The following is an 18,392-nucleotide window of genomic DNA, read 5'->3' as shown; positions in this document are numbered from 1 at the left end:
CCTGTATCACATCTTGTATCAAAGCTAGAGGCGGTACAACGGGGTACTAGAGCCTCCATGCCACCCCATATCACATCATGTATCCAAGCTAGAGGCGGTACAACAGGGTACTAGAGCCTTCATGCCTCCCGTATCACATCTTGTATCCAAGTTAGAGGTGGTACAACAGGGTACTAGAGCCTCCATGCCCCCCATATCACATCTTGTACCCAAGCTAGAGGTGGTACAACAGGGTACTAGAGCCTCCATGCTCACCCGTATCACATCTTGTATCCAAGCTAGAGGTGGTACAACAAGGAACTAGAGCCTCCATGCCTGCCCATATCACATCTTGTGCCCAAGTTAGAGGCGGTACAACAGGGTACTAGAGCCTCCATGCCCACCCGTATCACATCTTGTATCCAAGCTAGAGATGGTACAACAAGGTACTAGAGCCTCCATGCCTGCCCGTATCACATCTTGTGCCCAAGTTAGAGGCGGTACAACAGGGTACTAGAGCCTCCATACCCACCCGTATCACATCTTGTATCCAAGCTAGAGGCAGTACAACAGGGTACTAGAGCCTCCATGCCCACCCGTATCACATCTTGTATCCAAGCTAGAGGCGGTACAACAGGGTACTAGAGACTCGATGCCGGGCCCGATCATATCTTGTATCCAAGCTAGAGGCGGTACAACAGGGTACTACAGCCTCCATGCCCACCCGTATCACATCTTGTATCCAAGCTAGAGGCGGTACAACGGGGTACTAGAGCCTCCATGCCCCCTGTATCACATCTTGTATCCAAGCTAGAGGCGGTACAACAGGGTACTAGAGCCTCCATGCCCCCGTATCACATCTTGTATCCAAGCTAGAGGCGGTACAACAGGGTACTAGTGCCTCCATGCCCCCTGTATCACATCTTGTATCCAAGCTAGAGGTGGTACAACAGGGTACTAGTGCCTCCATGCCCCCTGTATCACATCTTGTATCCAAGCTAGAGGTGGTACAACAGGGTACTAGAGCCTCCATGCCCCCCATATCACATCTTGTAAGCAAGCTAGAGGCGGTACAACAGGGTACTAGAGCCTCCATGCCTGCCCGTATCACATCTTGTATCCAAGCTAGAAGCGGTACAACAAGGTACTAGAGCCTCCATGCCCACCTGTATCACATCTTGTATCCAAGCTAGAGGCGGTACAACAGGGTACTAGAGCCTCCATGCCCACCCATATCACATCTTGTATCCAATCTAGAGGCGGTACAACAAGGTACTAGAGCCTCCATGCCCACCTGTATCACATCTTGTATCCAAGCTAGAGGCAGTACAACAGGGTACTAGAGCCTCCATGCCTGCCTGTATCACATCTTGTATCCAAGCTAGAGGTGGTACAACAGGGTAGTAGAGCCTACATGCCTGCCTCAATGCCTGCTCCCCCTATCACATCTTGCATCCAAGCTAGAAGCGGTACAACAGGATACTAGAGGCTCCATGCCCACCAGTATCACATCGTGTATCCAAGCTAGAGGCGGTACAACAGGGTACTAAAGCCTCCATGCCCGCCCGTATCACATCTTGTATCCAAGCTAGACGTGGTACAACAGGGTACTAGAGCCTCTATGCCCACCAGTATCACATCTTGTATCCAAGCTAGAGGTGGTACAACAGGGTACTAGAGCCTCCATACCTGTCCGTATCACATCATGTATCCAAGCTAGAGGTGGTACAACAGGGTACTAGAGCCTCCATGCCTGCCCGTATCACATCTTGTATCCAAGCTAGAGGTGGTACAACAGGGTACTAGAGCTTCCATGCCCACCTGTATCACACCTTATATCCAAACTAGAGGTGATACAACCGGGTACTAGAGCCTCTATTCCCACGAGTATCACATCTTGTATCCAAGCTGGGGGTGTACATGACTGGTGCAGAGTCCTCCACAGAACCAGCTGCTCTTCATAGAGGGGCCCCTTCTTGAGGTGTCCCAACAAGGTCTCATGAAATTTGGGCTATTATTGTGCCACTATTAAGAATCATCATGCCATCACCGATGTGGTAGAGGGACTGGTGGGCCCAGTACGGCCTCCCCACCCGCGGCAGCCAAGTCACCGCTCTACATCCCCAGACAGAATACACCCCATCAGCAATTCACAACCCCAAGGGAGTATCATGGAAAACATGGCTCCCGTCTTGCAGGAATAGTGCCAGACCTGACCCCAGGCTGTATCTGGTACTGCAGCTCAACAAACCGTGGATAGGTGTGGCACCGTTTTCAGATCCTGGTAGCAGAGGGCGGTGACAGGACCCATCGTACGAGACGGGACATACCCACCCATAGTACGGCATTGTACGTGTTATTCCAGCTCTGTATGAAGGTCACGGGCGCAGCACGTCACAGAGTGCAATCTAATGCCTATGGGGTGCTGGGGACTGGACTGCCAAGATACCTGTCAGGTCCCATCACTTCCCAAAGAGATAAGGAGCTGCCAGCTGCAGGTGATGCCGCTTATCTCCTCTTATCTCATACGTGGGTAGCAGTGATGGCGTAACCTTACTGTTTTGTCAATACAGAGAGCCTATGCAAGCAGTAAAGTGGATTGAACTCTATGACAGTTGACGCTGCGGAATATGTAGCTCAGCCCATGCAACAAAAACTGAGGCAACGTGGCAAGCTGGGTTCGACTCATGCGGTCGCACAGTGATCTGACCACCAGCTGGTAGTGGGGGCACCAGGCAGACACAGGCTGGGGGCCATCATTTTTTCCTGGCTCTGTCTCCTCCCCTCGGGTGTTCCAAGGTGCCATTGGCAACGCATTGGCACCCCTGAAGCACAATCACTTACTTCTGTTACTGTATTCAGTACAAGCCTGGTGCTGGGGCCGCATCCATCTACCAAGCCTGGTGCTGGGGCCGCATCCATCTACCAAGCCTGGTGCTGGGGCCGCATCCATCTACCAAGCCTGGTGCTGGGGCCGCATCCATCTACCAAGCCTGGTGCTGGGGCCGCATCCATCTACCAAGCCTGGTGCTGGGGCCGCATCCATCTACCAAGCTTGGTGCTGGGGCCGCATCCATGTACCAAGCTTGGTGCTGGGGCCGCATCCATGTACCAAGCTTGGTGCTGGTGCTGCATCCATGTACCAAGCTTGGTGCTGGGGCCGCATCCAACTACCAAGCTTGGTGCTGGGGCCGCATCCATCTTCCAAGCTTGGTGCTGGTGCTGTATTTATGTTATAAGCTTGGTTTTATCCATTTACCCCAAGCTGCCCAAGGTGATCAGCTAAATAATACTAGTCGTGCAATGAAATAAAATTGGGTCTCCTGGATCCCCTGTTCTTTGTACTACTCTCCTCTGACTAACAGAGCAGGAAACCCACCTGACACACAAAACTCTTTGCTCCCTTTCATTTACTGCTCGGCCATTGTAAGTGTCAGTCTTTACTGCAGTTCCAGCATTCCATTCATGAAACAGAAAAAATTTGAAATGAGCCAGAACTCATTCAGAAAAAAGCCAAGTAAAGATGAATAATTTTCTCTTACCATCCTAATATTCCGCTGATCACAGACGTCTTGGCGGCGCCACCATCGCCATCACGGATGTCCCGTTTGTGAAGAAGACATTTTTCTTATTTAAAAAAAAAAAAAAAGTTTCTTCTGAAAAAAAAAAAGGAAAAAAAAAAATTTAAATAAATGCCAATAATCCAGAAAACCTTGTAAGGTCCCGTCCGGGCGGACGGCAGCGAATGCAGCGTGACAAGGTCTCCTGTCTCTTTCTGGGAGATTAGCAGCGGCTAATGGATTAATCATTACAGCTCTGCGTGAAATCATTAACCAGCTAACGCGTCCCGGGCCGGCCTAGTTAGAGAGTAACCGGCATCAGGTGATCGAGCCTGCGAGTCCATTCAAAGATTAGGCGCTTATATTATAATAATAGTCACTAAACTCCTGCATCCGGCGCGATGGGCTCCTCGCGTTAGTTAAAAGGACAGCAACCCGAAAATCTGCAGTTTGGGAGCTATTGTTCCCTTTTATCAGCCATTTCAGTTGGGGGGCAGGGGGCTTGACAGTGCAGTTTTTACTATGTTTATACAATAGAATCCAGATTTCAATGGAAAACAATAGCAAAAATTTGTGCGTCGTAAGTGTGGACGTCCGCCGCGGAGCCGCAAGCTGATTCACCCTGTTTAATGGGGGTCATTCACATGCAGGCCTTCCGATGTCCATTCTGCGTCAAGAAGCGAAACGTCACTTTTTTCTGCTACGTGGATTTTTTACGCTGTATGAACTATGGCGCGGATTCTCATTCAAATAAATGGGGCGCCTATTCGATGCGGATGTGCCGCAGATTCGATGCGCGTCAAATCCACAACAGATTACGTTGTGTGAACAGGGAGTCCGCAGAACTCCCTATCCTCAGGATCACTTGGTGACATCAGGGACGGAATCAGTATCAGGCAAACCTGGGGAGATGCCAGGGCCCTCTGGGCTTGAGGTGGGTTAGCTAAGGGCCCCACTGTGACTCCATTGGCCAAGGGCCTCTATACAGCTAGTGCCACTCATGTTGAAAATGTGTTAATTAACCAGTTTAAGTCTGTATAAAAAAAAAACTTTTATTATATATTTGAAATTAGGGACCAGGCGCCCCTGTTCTTGGGATTGGAGTCACATCTGTCAGGCATATTCTTTGGCATATCCATCATCATGTTGTTTTAGGTTTTGAAGTGCTGATTTGCTATTTCAGAGCATGAAATTCCCAGCATAGGCATAGACTTAAATAAAATCCTAGTTACCTGCAGTCACCACTAGGTGGAGCTCACTGTATACAGGTTTATTATTAAGTTCTATGTAGAATCAGTATGCAGTAAGCTCCCTCTAGTGGTAACTATGAGAATTCATTATCGAATTCTTAATCCTACATAGGGAATTTGAAGTGCGGGGTCTCCAAAAATCTGTTGTAAAGGTTCTGTTTTTTAAGGTCCCCTTTGAACATGAAAAAGTCCAGACAACAATGGTGGCCAGAAGTGATGCCAGCAGATCGCATGACGCTCAAGGAAGAAATGAACGTGCTCTGCCCAGTGACTGCAGCCAAATGTCACTTGCATCACGTAAATGAGTGCAGCCTGCAGAGAGCTATAAAGATGACATTACAGGAACCTCCGCAGATAAGGGCTTATCAGCCAATGATGCCATGTAATAAACAGGAAGGAAGCATAAAGGTGATAAGATTATTACACTGCGGGTTATGTGCTGGAAAGAGGAGGAGATGGACGGGCAGACGGATATGAGAATTAGGCTGTATCTAGACAGGCAAGTGCAATACTGTCCTGAGAGACTCGGACCGATATACTAGTAAACCTACGATGTGGGACCTGAGAAAAATGCATCACAGCCGTGTTCTAATGGCGAAAATATAAAATTGCATGAAAGTCACGTTTACACCCAATGGTGATGTGATTTTTTCTTTTTATTGGGGGGGGGGGGGGGGCGGCTCCCAATTTTTTGTTCTCCCACTATTGGTGCAAGCAAAAAGTAGCTTGTGTAACAGATGAAATATATCTGTCTATGTCATATTATGAGAGTAACAGACATGACAGAGATGATCGATATATGAGAGAGATATGAGATAGATAGATAGATAGATAGATAGATAGATAGATAGATAGATAGATAGATAGATAGATAGATATGAGATAGATAGATAGATAGATATGATACAGACAGACAGACAGATAGATATGACATGAGATAGACATGATATATAGATATGAGATCGATAGAAGATAGATAGATATGAGATAGATAGAAGATAGATAGATATGAGATAGATAGATAGATAGATAGATAGATAGATAGATAGATAGATAGATAGATATGAGATAGATAGATAGATAGATAGATAGATAGATAGATATGAGATAGATAGATAGATAGATAGATATGAGATAGATAGATAGATAGATAGATAGGAGATAGATAGATAGATAGATAGATAGATAGATAGATAGGAGATAGATAGATAGGAGATAGATAGATATGAGATAGATAGATATGAGATAGATAGATATGAGATAGATAGATAGATAGATAGATAGGAGATATGAGATAGATAGATAGATAGATAGATAGATATGAGATAGATAGATATGAGATAGATAGATAGATAGATAGATATGAGATAGATAGATATGAGATAGATAGATAGATAGATAGGAGATAGATAGATAGATAGATAGATAGATAGATAGATAGATAGGAGATAGATAGATATGAGATAGATAGATATGAGATAGATAGATATGAGATAGATAGATATGAGATAGATAGATAGATAGATATGAGATAGATAGATATGAGATAGATAGATAGATATGAGATAGATAGATATGAGATAGATAGATATGACATAGATAGATATGACATAGATAGATATGACATAGATAGATATGACATAGATAGACAGACAGGAGATAGACATGATAGATAGATATGAGATAGATATGAGATAGATAGATAGATAGATATGAGATAGATAGATAGGAGATAGATATGAGATAGATAGATATGAGATAGATAGATATGAGATAGATAGATATGAGATAGATAGATAGATATGACATAGATAGACAGACAGGAGATAGACATGATAGATAGATGATAGATAGATATGAGATAGATAGGAGACAGATATGATATAGATGGATAGATAGATAGATAGATAGATATGAGATAAATAGATACGAGACAGATAGATATGAGATAGGACTTCTACATTGGAGGCTTCCCTTCCTTGGCGTTTATCTCAATACGTATAAAGTTTAATGTCCTCTTATCCGCTTCTAATCGCCGAAGTTGCTGACACGGCTTCTTATGACGACTTTATACTAATCCGTGTCCTATTTGTTACCAATGATATAACAGCTCACCATTAAACTGCCCATCTGGGGTAAATAAGCAGGATTTCCGTTTCTGGTAAAGGTGTTGACGGAGCGCAGTGCCGGGAACACTCCCCTCATGAGGGGCGATCAGTACCGATCCTGAAGAAACCGGTGCCCGCTGTACGTACATCTAACCTCCTCAACAGCTGGACAAGATCATCTCCATCTGCCCCCTTACCCTCCAAAGCTATGTGTGTAGGGGTCCATCCTAGCATTATCTCTAATAGCCCCATCTAGTGGATAAATTAACATAAAGTGCAATATAGTCAATTATCTGGAAAGTCAGTTCTTTTTCCATGATGTGAAGATCAGAATATTGGGTAATAATCTGAGGAATTCCATAAATTCAAAAATTTCAGAATGAAAGATTTGGAAATAGCTGCCCTCCGTCCAACAGTCAACTTGCGGGTGTAACCGATTACAGATACACGTGGCAAGATTGGCTACATTGCATAAGGCCATGCCAGTTCTGGTCCTATGCCACGATGATCACATTGCACTGCGTTGGTACATCTGATGGCTGTCAATGGGGTCAACCGCAACGTGACAGCCGCATGGATTTTTGGTCACATGTCACACATGACTTCACCATCATAGACTGCAATGCAATTGACTTTGGTTATAAGACACGAAGATCACAGAATCGTACTAAGAATGCACTTGCCATTATAGACTTCAGTACAAGTCAACACCCTTCTGTATGCCTTATTAACGGACCCTCCATCAGCCAACATAGAAGGCAACCAGAAACTCTGGCCCCATCTCTAATGGACTGGTCACAGGATTACATATTCGCCTCCTTGGTTTCTCTACAGCAGTAAAGGATCGGACATGTTGAAAACCAATATGCCCAATCCTCTCTTCTCCCGATATTGGAGGAGAATCAGGACTCCCCCATACACATTAGATAGTTGGTTGAGCCTGACAATTTTGGCCAACTTTCTTCTAAAGTATATGAGCCCCTTTAGTCTGCCGTTTTGTCTGTAATACTTTATACTGCAACTTTGGTTATTGTATATAAGGTAGGAAGTCAACAGCCCCAACTGCCAAGATGGCAACTAGGAGTGCTGGTTGTGAATGGTACTTCCAAAGCTCCCAACCTTCCCAGATCCAGCGGGACAGTCCTGGTTTTCAAGTGCTGCCCCAGGATCTCTTCTCTCCTGTTCCAACGCCCCCATAACAGTCCTCACACAGCGCCCCGGCCAAGCATCTTCCTGGTGTTGCCTGCGCCACCCTTCTCCGTTATTTCAGAGTTGGGGCAGTGCTCCATCCTGCTATTGTAGTCGGACTGGTCAAAAATGGTAGAGCAGGTATCAAGAGTTAAGGAAGGGGGCATTACTAGGGCGCCCATACTATGTGGGCTGTCACTGTACTCGTGGGCACTACTACTGTGTGCCACACAAAGAAGGCACTATGAAAGTATGTGGGGTACAAAAGGGACTGGACATGGCTTTAGAAGGGGTCTTTGCTTCTCTCGGTTACAAGCCATGGGGTACGGGGATGTATCCGTACGTTTCAGTATTTCTGTTGCGTCAGGCAGAATGGCTGGAAGTGCTGAGTCAATGAACCTGCGACAGGTGAGACCCGGCGTCATTGTGGAGTTGAGTCCTAAGGTCCATCGGTAAACTCTGTAACATCTCACTATGAATGTTTAACTCATTGATAAACATACAGAATACACAGCAAGATGCACATCTGCCAGGGGCACAAAACGGAACCATGGGGCCCTAAAGCAAAACTTGGGAGATGGGCCCCACTATATCTGAAGTACATGAGTGGTCCTCGGTGATCTGCAGTTTCCTGTTCTCCCTTTAGCTCTTCCCTTCCATTATCCCCAATGATCACGGTCAGCACCTCTGAGAGGAGATGGGTCACCGTGGGCGGTGGGCTTTATAGCGGCTACTATGCCCGCTCCTCTGGTAGTTCTGTCCATGGCAAAAGCGATCATATTAAAGTTACTGGATTTATTATCCTAAATACCTGAAAGGCGTTTTACCAGAACCATGATGGTGCTTGTCCTTGTGGACAGGTCTTTTCCCTTAAAAAAAAAAATAAAAAAAATAGGACCAGCTATAGGTGGGGCCCGTTTGTCATCCATGGGCCCCATAGCTGCCTCCATAATGTCACCCCCAGTTGTAGCCAATGGATGATATATTCAAAACCCAAATCGCCCTTTGGGTCTTTTTACGCGGGCCAATTTCAGACCCGCGCCGACTGCCAAGTGGGTCATTCCGTGTCAGTTCAACCAACGCTCCCGGTCGACCATCTTAGATTTTAATGAAACTTTGCACAAAGATAGACCCTGACCCTAAACTAAGATAGTCAGAATATTAGGCTTCAAAGTGCTTTGGTTCACGAGCTACAGGTCTTAATCTAGGGGGTTGTCATGTGATTACAGCCTACAGGTCTTAATCTAGGGGGTTGTCATGTGATTACAGCGCGCAACCTGAAAAAAGTGGCAATTTCAATCCATTGCCAAGCCAGTTCTAATGACTCTAGAGCAATGAAACTTCACACACTAGGAGAACTTTTGGTGCCGAGTCCAGCTAAGCTCCTCAGACTGCCCCTCGTATCATCATTCTGCCCCTCTTAGCATCATTCTGCCCCTCTTAGCATCATTCTGCCCCTCTTAGCATCATTCTGCCCCTCTTAGCATCATTCTGCCACCATTGCATGTCAAAGGAGCTGAAAAATTCTATCGCGCAAAATAAAACTCATATTTTAAGCAGTAATAACTCCTAATCAATGCAATCCAACTCGGCTCTGAATGTATCAATGTGTACTCCATAGAAATGTTTCTCATTATTCCCATTATGGACCCAAAAGGATGCATAGCTCTTAAGATACAAGGAGTCAAAAATGGCAAAAAACACTTTTTTGCTAATTTTTCCCTTTTTCAAAGGCGAAAATCGGAATGTACTCCATTTTTTTTTCTTTTCATTTTTGTTCTATTTGGAAGAGAATTTTTTGCTCTACAAGATTCGATGTTTTTCATTTTGTTCCCAGACCTTCTAGATGGGAAAATATCAATGCCTGTGAAGGTCCTATGCACTCACGGAGGTCAAATAATAAAATAAGTGTAAGTTTTGCATGGATGTATAATTAGTTTAGAAATCATGAGAAGGTAAATTATTTTTGGAATGAGACAACTTTTTGTGCTCAAGAAACTTATGTGATCAAAAATTGCCTGGCGAGTTCAGGTGAGCCCCAAGCTTTGGCCTAAGATGGTCCGAATATCATTGAGTGTTGCATAATGATTGTGGTATATTACAGTGATCACTGGGCTTATTTAGCACTCTATCCATATTGGATACTAAGATCATCTAAGGCTAGCATTTGTGTAATAAATAACTAGTTATGTGATCAAAAATTGCCTGGCGAGTTCAGAACTAGTTATTTATTACACAAATGCTAGCCTTAGATGATCTTAGTATCCAATATGGATAGAGTGCTAAATAAGCCCAGTGATCACTGTAATATACCACAATCATTATGCAACACTCAATGATATTCGGACCATCTTAGGCCAAAGCTTGGGGCTCACCTGAACTCGCCAGGCAATTTTTGATCACATAAGTTTCTTGAGCACAAAAAGTTGTCTCATTCCAAAAATAATTTACCTTCTCATGATTTCTAAACTAATTATACATCCATGCAAAACTTACACTTCTTTTATTATTTGACCTCCGCGAGTGCATAGGACCTTCACAGGCATTGATATTCTCCCATCTAGAAGGTCTGGGAACAAAATGAAAAACATCGAATCTTGTAGAGCAAAAAATTCTCTTCCAAATAGAACAAAAATGAAAAGAAATAAAAATGGAGTACATTCCGATTTTCGCCTTTGAAAAAGGGAAAAATTAGCAAAAAAGTGTTTTTTGCCATTTTTGACTCCTTGTATCTTAAGAGCTCTGCATCCTTTTGGGTCCATAATGTGAATAATGAGAACCATTTCTATGGAGTGCACATTGATACATTCAGAGCTGAGTCGGATCGCATTGATTAGGAGTTATTACTGCTTAAAATAGGAGTTTTATTTTGCGTGATAGAATTTTTCAGCTACTTTGACATGCAATGGTGGCAGAATGATGATAAGAGGGGCAGAATGATGATACGAGGGGCAGAATGATGATAAGAGGGGCAGTCTGAGGAGCTTGGCTGGATTCAGCACCAAATGTTCTCCTAGTGTGTGAAGTTTCATTGCTCTAGAGTCATTGGAACTGGCTTGGCAATGGATTGAAATCGCCACTTTTTTCAGGTTGCGCGCTGTAATCACATGACAACCCCCTAGAGTAAGACCTGTAGGCTGTAATCACATGACAACCCCCTAGAGTAAGACCTGTAGCTCGTGAACCAAAGCACTTTGAAGCCTAATATTCTGGCTATCTTAGTTTAGGGTCAGGGTCTATCCTTTGTGCAAAGTTTCATTGAAATCTGAGATGGTCGACCGGGAGCCTTGGTTGAACTGACACAGAATGACCCAAGTGACTGTATAACTAGTTGACCGGCGCTCATATAAAAGGGCTTCCACACAAGCCGATGCAAACTACATGGGGTCTGGTTGTCAGCTGATCGCCAACCTGCTTACATATCCCATCATCAGCCACCTAATACAGGACCTTATACCACCCTGCAGTGTAGGATGAGCTCGGTGAAAAATGACACAGGTCCAACCATTCCAGCCAATTACACCTCAATCATACCGGTAGCACTTGCAGAAGCAGAGCTACAGCTGGCGGAAGCGGGGCTGGAATATTGACTTTACAGCGGTTACTTTTTAGTCAGTGTGTACAGGAGAGTGGGAGGTGACCGGCAGCAAGAAGATCTGATTGTCCCGTCTGTCCCCAGTCCCAGAGGAGGGGTGGCATGGAGTTTATCCCCCACGCCCCCATCCATCAGAGAACACATTTGCTCTCTCATTGTCACATATGCTACATCATGGCCGCTGGAGCACAAAAAGGGAAACGATTTGCTGGTTCTCTTAAGGCTAAAAATGGGTTAAAAATGCCCTTAATGGGTTTTCCAGGCAGTACCCGCTGTCACAGCCGGGATACACCAGGGTCGGAGCAAAAGCCGCTGCTCCAACCCCTGTGTGGTGTCCGGCACTCATAAGTGCAGGCGCAGCTCTCACTGTTATCAATGAGACCCCAGCCTGCAATTACAAGCACCGGCCACTACACAGGGGTCGGAGCAGCGGCTTGCGCTCTGACCCTGGTGTATCCCGGCTGTGACAGGGGGTGCTGTCTAGAAAACCCCTTTAAGGCCACTGAGTTCGGCGCCAAATATATTTACATGAGACATGAATACAAAATCTACAATAAAAAGTAACATTTTCAGGAGGATTTATGCAAATTAAATGTGACTATTGGGGGGGGGGGGGGGAGTAGATCCCCCGTTACAGGAAATCAGGTATAAAGTAAGTGAACCCAGACAAGCTCCTATACGGGACATCTTATCACACCTGAGGACTGCAGCCGCTCCTGAGGCTTTTCTAGCTGACAAACAATACTTGACCTCAGACATAGATTTCTCTATAACCTGGTGATAAGATTCAAACAATTAACCGTGTGTCTGCCATGGGGTCAGGCTATTCAGGGTCGCACCGACCTTTAACTAAAAACTTAGGAGGCATAACCACTTACCGTATAGACCACCCTCGAACAAGCCTCCTTAAATGCTGATCAGAAGTCTGAAAAAAATAGCTGCTCGTATAGGCTCCTCCCCTTAGTTAATCTGTTTAGCCTATCGGCAAAATTATGAGGGATCACATGACATACTTCCTACAGCTGTGACTCATGAAGAGTCCTGAAGAAGGCAGAGCAGGCATCTTCGGACCTTCTCATGCACTTAGAGGGCCAACTGTGCCAACTAGGTCAGCGGGAATTATAAAGACTGCCTTATCTGATGTAAACGTGTCCCGGTGAGAAGATCCCTTTAAAGGGGTTTTCCATCACTACACTATTGATGAACTATCCTCAGTAGATCAGCAGGGGTCTGCCATGCAAGACCTGAGAAGAGGCTGCAGCGATCATTCAAGTGCCGTGGCCTCTTCAATCAGATGATTGGTGGGGCTCCCGAGTGGTGGACCACCGCTGCTAAGGATAGGTCATCAATAGTTTAGAGCTGCTGAACCCCTTTAACTCACTAAAGGTTCCCATTCACCTACAATAGTTGTCGGGCATTGGACATGAGGGTGGAGCATAGTGTTCGTAAGGGCGTTAACAGGTATATAGGACCGCCTCACGGTGGAGAGATAGGGACGGATTTTCGGATTTGGAATACTCATGTAGAGTTCACATCGTATTCACCGATTGGTGGCTTGAAACTCGTGGCCAACGTGGTCGGTTTTGCTTAGAACGTGCCGCGCCGGCCACATGTATCAATCAGCGAACATTCCGTGGACCAATTATCAAAGTTTACGCTAAACAATCAGTAAACTCTACGTGGTCCGAATCAGAAAAGTCCCCCCTTCCGTCTCCGTTTCCCCCTTTAGTCCACAAACTTGTCCAACAATTTGCTGATTTTTGCTTATACCGCGATGGAGGCCGAGGGAGCCGATTCTTGTTGGTTGGATCATATCCGCTCAATATAACGATTAGTCAGACCATAATCGGCTCGTGTAAATGGAGCACAAGTGTGGCATGGCAGCCCAGTGCCGGTGACATCAACGTGGCGGACATACCGGACAGAGAGCGGCGCTGTTTTTGAAAAATACAAGCCCGATTTATTTCCCCTAGTCTCTGGCGAAAACTCGAGCTGAAATCTTCAGCAATCCAAAAACTTGGCTCCAAAACAAGGACATCTAGTAATCCCGCCCCGCCTGCCTCCGTGGCGAGCGCAATGTGACATGATCGGAATAAAGTCACGCCTTGTATGTACAAAGATCAGCCGATTGAGAGTACACAGTCATGGCTACGGCTAATGACCGCTGCACTTCAGGCCGGCGACACGAGCAGATTATGGTCACATTTATGCGTCTGTAATAGGGGTGAGCGTGCGGCCCGGCAGCGGGGATTCTTGCTCGAACCCCAGAGTCAAGATAGGTCTATTCTCCACGCGATCGAGGCAGTTAATCGGGGAGCAGTGGCGGAGGGGGCCCTCGTCGCGCACATTTCAGGGACGGGCCTCAAGGGCTGAGCTTTCCCCGTTCATCTCCAGCAAGCTGGTCCCCGCCTGCCCCAGCAAACCGGTCCCCGGCTGCGCACGCCTCTAGATGAAGGGCGCACGAGCGTCCCTCCCATCCCCCAGGCTCCCGCGACCCGGAGTGGTCGGGCAGCCATTCAAAGTCCCACCCCAGCCCTTCCACGGGCGTGAGGGCGGGCAACGCAAGACCCCTACCCTTCCATGGGAGATTGGCTTCGCACAGACGGTCCAAGGCGGAAGAAGGCTGGGCCTTGCAGAGCCCCGTGGTGGGAGCACTCTGGAGGACGCACGGCGCAGCCATTTCCCAGGCACCCGCGCAATGGCGACAGGGAGCGCCAAGAGAGAGGCTCTCCCGCCTCAGGGCGGTCAAGAGAGGTGCGGCCCTTTATTACGTTTTCCCAAGCGCAAAAGACCCCGCCTGTCCCCTCAGGCAAGGCCAAGGCAGGGTCCCGAGCGGGGAAGTCGGCCCCCCCCCCTACCCCCGGAGGCTATCGACCGAGTCCGGTTCTTCAGGGCTCCTGATTAACACATCGCCCAGCCCCGACCCCGCTCGGCTGGGCGGACAGCGGGCGTCCGCGGCGACTGGAGGTCCTAGATGCGGTGGCAGTAGCCCTCTGTGGGGGCCCTGTCGGGGAGTCCTGGGGGAATTCTGCTGGAGGTTTCCCCACCCCCTTAAAAAAAAGGAAGGGAAGCCGGTTATTATTGCCGTCTTCTCTGCTTTTCATTTTCAGACAGCCAAATGCAGACGTGCCCCGGCCCAACCGTTGGCGGACTTCTTGGATCCGTTTTCCGTTGTCGCTCAGGCTCACCTTGTGCCCACTTCCAGAGTTACGCAACGGACCTGGCTGTCTGCCCCGTTTGCTCGTCACGTAAGGCCGTGTCCTGGTGTCGGTGCAGCAGGTAGAAGGTTAGGAAGCAGCTATTTCCTGGACATCACTAGTCTGCTGCCCCTTGTGGTCATTGCTCATTCCATGTATCCACAGCCTAGAACGGGCCAGAGAGATGGCAAAACACTGGCCTCCCCATCAACCAGCAGCGCTCCAACCACATCGGCGCCCCCACTAGTCTGAACAGAGCCGTGCTTGATAATTATGCTGGTGGTTCAGTATTGGAAAAAACAAACGCTTAATCCAGAAACAGCACCACTCTTGTCTATAGGCTGTATCTGGTATTGCAGCTGTGACTTGAATGGAATGGAGCTGCAATACCAGACAGACAAATATTGTGTCCTGTTCTCTCGCTTTTTCACTTCCCCAATCATCAGAGAAGGCCCGCCACTTAGTCAGCCTCACCTACACCCCCACATATGTACACTAGACAGCAGCCACTATCCCTACCGCCCCAGTAGTCACAGCAGCCCTACTTCTCCAGCAGTCACCCCCACATATGTATACTAGTCACAGTAGTCCCTCTATACCTACTTCCACAGTAGTGTAAGGGGCGTAAGTATAGGGGTCACGGTCGCACTGGGCCCAGGAGCCCTAGGGGGCCCATAAAGTCTCTCTTCCCCATATTGCAAACAAATACTATCAATGAAGCATTACAGTTGGGGGCCCAGTTCCACATTCTGCACCAGGGCCCAGCAGCTTCAAGTTACGCCTCGGGTAGTGACAATAGGCAACTTTCCATACATACACTAGTCACAGCAGTCCTACAATCCCTATCCACCCCTCAGTCATAGCAGGCACCCTCCCTGCGGACACTAGTCACAACAGCCCTACCATCCCTACTTCTCCAGCAGTCACCCCCATTTCTGTAGACTAGTCCCAGCAGCTACTATCCCTAACGCCCCAGTAGTCGCAGCTACATCCTGTTGGCATGGCAGATTTTTCTTGCTGTGTTTTTGGAGTAGAATCTGCTTGAGACGTTGGAGGTAGACCCTTGGATTTTTGCCTCACATCTGCAACTCATACCGCGGCAAATGTACGGGCAGATTAGCTGAACCGCAGGGAGCTATTATGCTGCGACTCCCCAACGCAGATTCCGTGCGGCATCCATATGTGACTTGTCTTATTTATCTGCGGTAACGTGGACTTCAGACCCGCAGGCCACAAAGTCCTCACAGTAGGACTACCTGGCGGATTCCCTTTAAATCTACGGGACACAAAAACAGCCGGATCTCGAGAGCAGGAGACATGCCAAAAATGATGGCGTGTGAACGTCCCCTAAAGTAGTCCCCAGGCTCTGGATGCCCTGCAGCGTCCACACCTTTAAGGGACCCTCTAGTCAGGGGGAATCATTTCACCTTCCGACCTCCTTCAAAAAATCTCATGCGCACATTGCGGGAAAAAAATCTGCAACGTACAGCGACCTGCGGAGCAGATTTACATTTACGCCACGCGATTCTTAGCCTCGGATTACGTAGCGATCTACGGCGGAAGAATCCAACGCGGCTCTGCCGCTTTACAACTGTGTGAAGATGTGCTTCACATAAGTGAGCGAACGAGTCACAAGCAAATTTTGACGCGTGGGGGTAAGCGCTAAACCTGCTCTCTGCTTAACCGGCGCTGCTCACATGAGCGCCACTAGCCAATGCAAAAAGTGTGTGTGAAGCGCGTCAGCTTACCGCTGCAGGCGCCGCCATCTAGAAAGCCCCCCGTGGCTCTGCTACAGAGAAGACGCCCCCCAAGGGAAATTGAAAGGTAATATTACTCCCCCTTCGGCACTGGGATAAGTTTTGTTCCAGGGACCAGAGGGTCACATCCAGGACCGCAGGGCAGTACTGGCGGTCCCGGGGGCTGGACTAGTAATGAAGACGTCACATACAAGGTGCTTATTAGTGAGGGAGGAGCGCGGCGCGCAGGATGAGTCACGCAGACGGCGGTGACCTCACACGGCCCCATCGAGGGTCCGGGAGAGATTACCTCACTTCTTACCTCCATCGGGCCGAGGAGGGGGATAAAGGACTGCTTCATTAAAGGTTTCCTGGAGTCGGCCTGATAATTACAGGATTATTCCGGCACGGCGCTAAAACCGACTCAGCAACAACAAGGTTCTGTTCATGGAAGAGCCGGAGGATTACTTGTCGGTAAACCTCCCAGATTACAAGCATTGTGGATCCTTTCCCCATCATTTTCAAGATTTCTTCATTGCTGTCAATGAATAGAAATTGTGACGTTTATATCCAGAGTCTGAGACTTGTAGAAACCCAATACTAAAGCTGGGGGTTGGTTACAATGTATCAGTCTGGACAATCCTCTGTGAGATGAATATACGAACCTCTCTCCTGTCCTGAGGGTTGGTTACAATGTATCAGTCTGGAGTCCAGGATACTCCTCTCTCTGCATGCGATTGTAGCAAACCCTCAGCTGTGTACTGCCAATCTAATTCTACCCTATTTCTCGTGAAAAATGCAATGGCGGCTATGCGATGCATTCGTCTCACGTAACGCACCGCGCTCGCATATACTGCGATATTGCCTCTTGGACCGATATTGTACTTGCTCATGTAAACGTGGCCCAAGGGGAACATTTCCTAAGACCAGCGGCTCCAACGTCCGCTTTAGTAGAATATTCCCCAGCCCAAGAAAAGGTACCACCCCATCATGTATTAGGCACATATCGGCCCCTCCGTGGTCCAACCTGGCGCAAATTATACATAAATCTGTCGGTCCGGTGCGACTATGCCCCCTCCAGACAAAACCCACCCACTTTTTGGAAAAGCGACAAAGCTGGCGCAAAAAGATTTTAAAAAGTTGCATTTTTTGCGCAAGTCTGACTTGCACAAAAATATGCAACTTCTTCACGCCACAATTCTGGCATAAAAGCATTCATAAATATCCGATGTTTTTTTGGTTTTCTCTCCATTTTAGAAATCACTGCTTGCTGTCATTGAATGGAGACTTTTGCTAGAATATGCTGTAAATAATTCAGCTGAAATACATTTTCTTCTGTCCTCGTAGTTTGCTACAATGTATCAGTATCTAACAGAAGACTGACTGGATACAATTGTAAATATTGGGTCTGTACAATGGATAAAAATATGTTCCCATTCACTGACAGCAAGCGCAAACCGAAAAATACACTTGAAAAATTGCAGTGATGAGTAATGGAGGGCACAGGACACCCAGTGATTAAAGTGATCCTCCAGTTTTGGGACAGAATAGTGTCTCTGGACTAAAAAAGAAGGGGGAGAAGGGTGCAAAGAGGGAGGGGGGAGAAGGGTGCAAAGAGGGAGGGGGGAGAAGGGTACAAAGAGGGAGGGGGGAGAAGGGTACAAAGACGGAGGAGGGGGGAAGGGTACAAAGACGGAGGGGGGGAGAAGGGTACAAAGACGGAGGGGGGGAGAAGGGTACAAAGACGGAGGGGGGGGAGAAGGGTACAAAGACGGAGGG

The 18,392-nt window shown here is 47.2% G+C and overlaps 1 protein-coding gene across 4 annotated transcripts in view; it reads right to left on the bottom strand.

Moving 5' to 3' along the window:
* PPARA (peroxisome proliferator activated receptor alpha) overlaps positions 1–18,392 on the bottom strand; it is a 49,259-nt gene that overhangs the window by 17,847 nt on the left and 13,020 nt on the right. The window contains exons 3-4 of one of the 4 annotated variants that reach the window (XM_066590217.1): positions 3,522–3,635; positions 3,359–3,422 (exon numbers count right to left, since the gene is read on the bottom strand). The exons of 1 other annotated variant lie outside the window; for it this stretch is intronic. The gene's annotated coding sequence lies outside the window, so the exon portion shown is untranslated. The remainder of the gene's footprint in view (positions 1–3,358; positions 3,423–3,521; positions 3,636–18,392) is intronic. 2 more of the 4 variants (XM_066590215.1, XM_066590216.1) reach the window with 2 other exon arrangements.

The sequence above is a fragment of the Eleutherodactylus coqui genome, chromosome 2, assembly GCF_035609145.1.
Source record: "Eleutherodactylus coqui strain aEleCoq1 chromosome 2, aEleCoq1.hap1, whole genome shotgun sequence".
Lineage (NCBI taxonomy): Eukaryota > Metazoa > Chordata > Amphibia > Anura > Eleutherodactylidae > Eleutherodactylus > Eleutherodactylus coqui.
The sequence above is the reverse complement of the archived record's forward strand: the minus strand, read 5'-3'. Positions and strand labels throughout refer to the sequence as shown.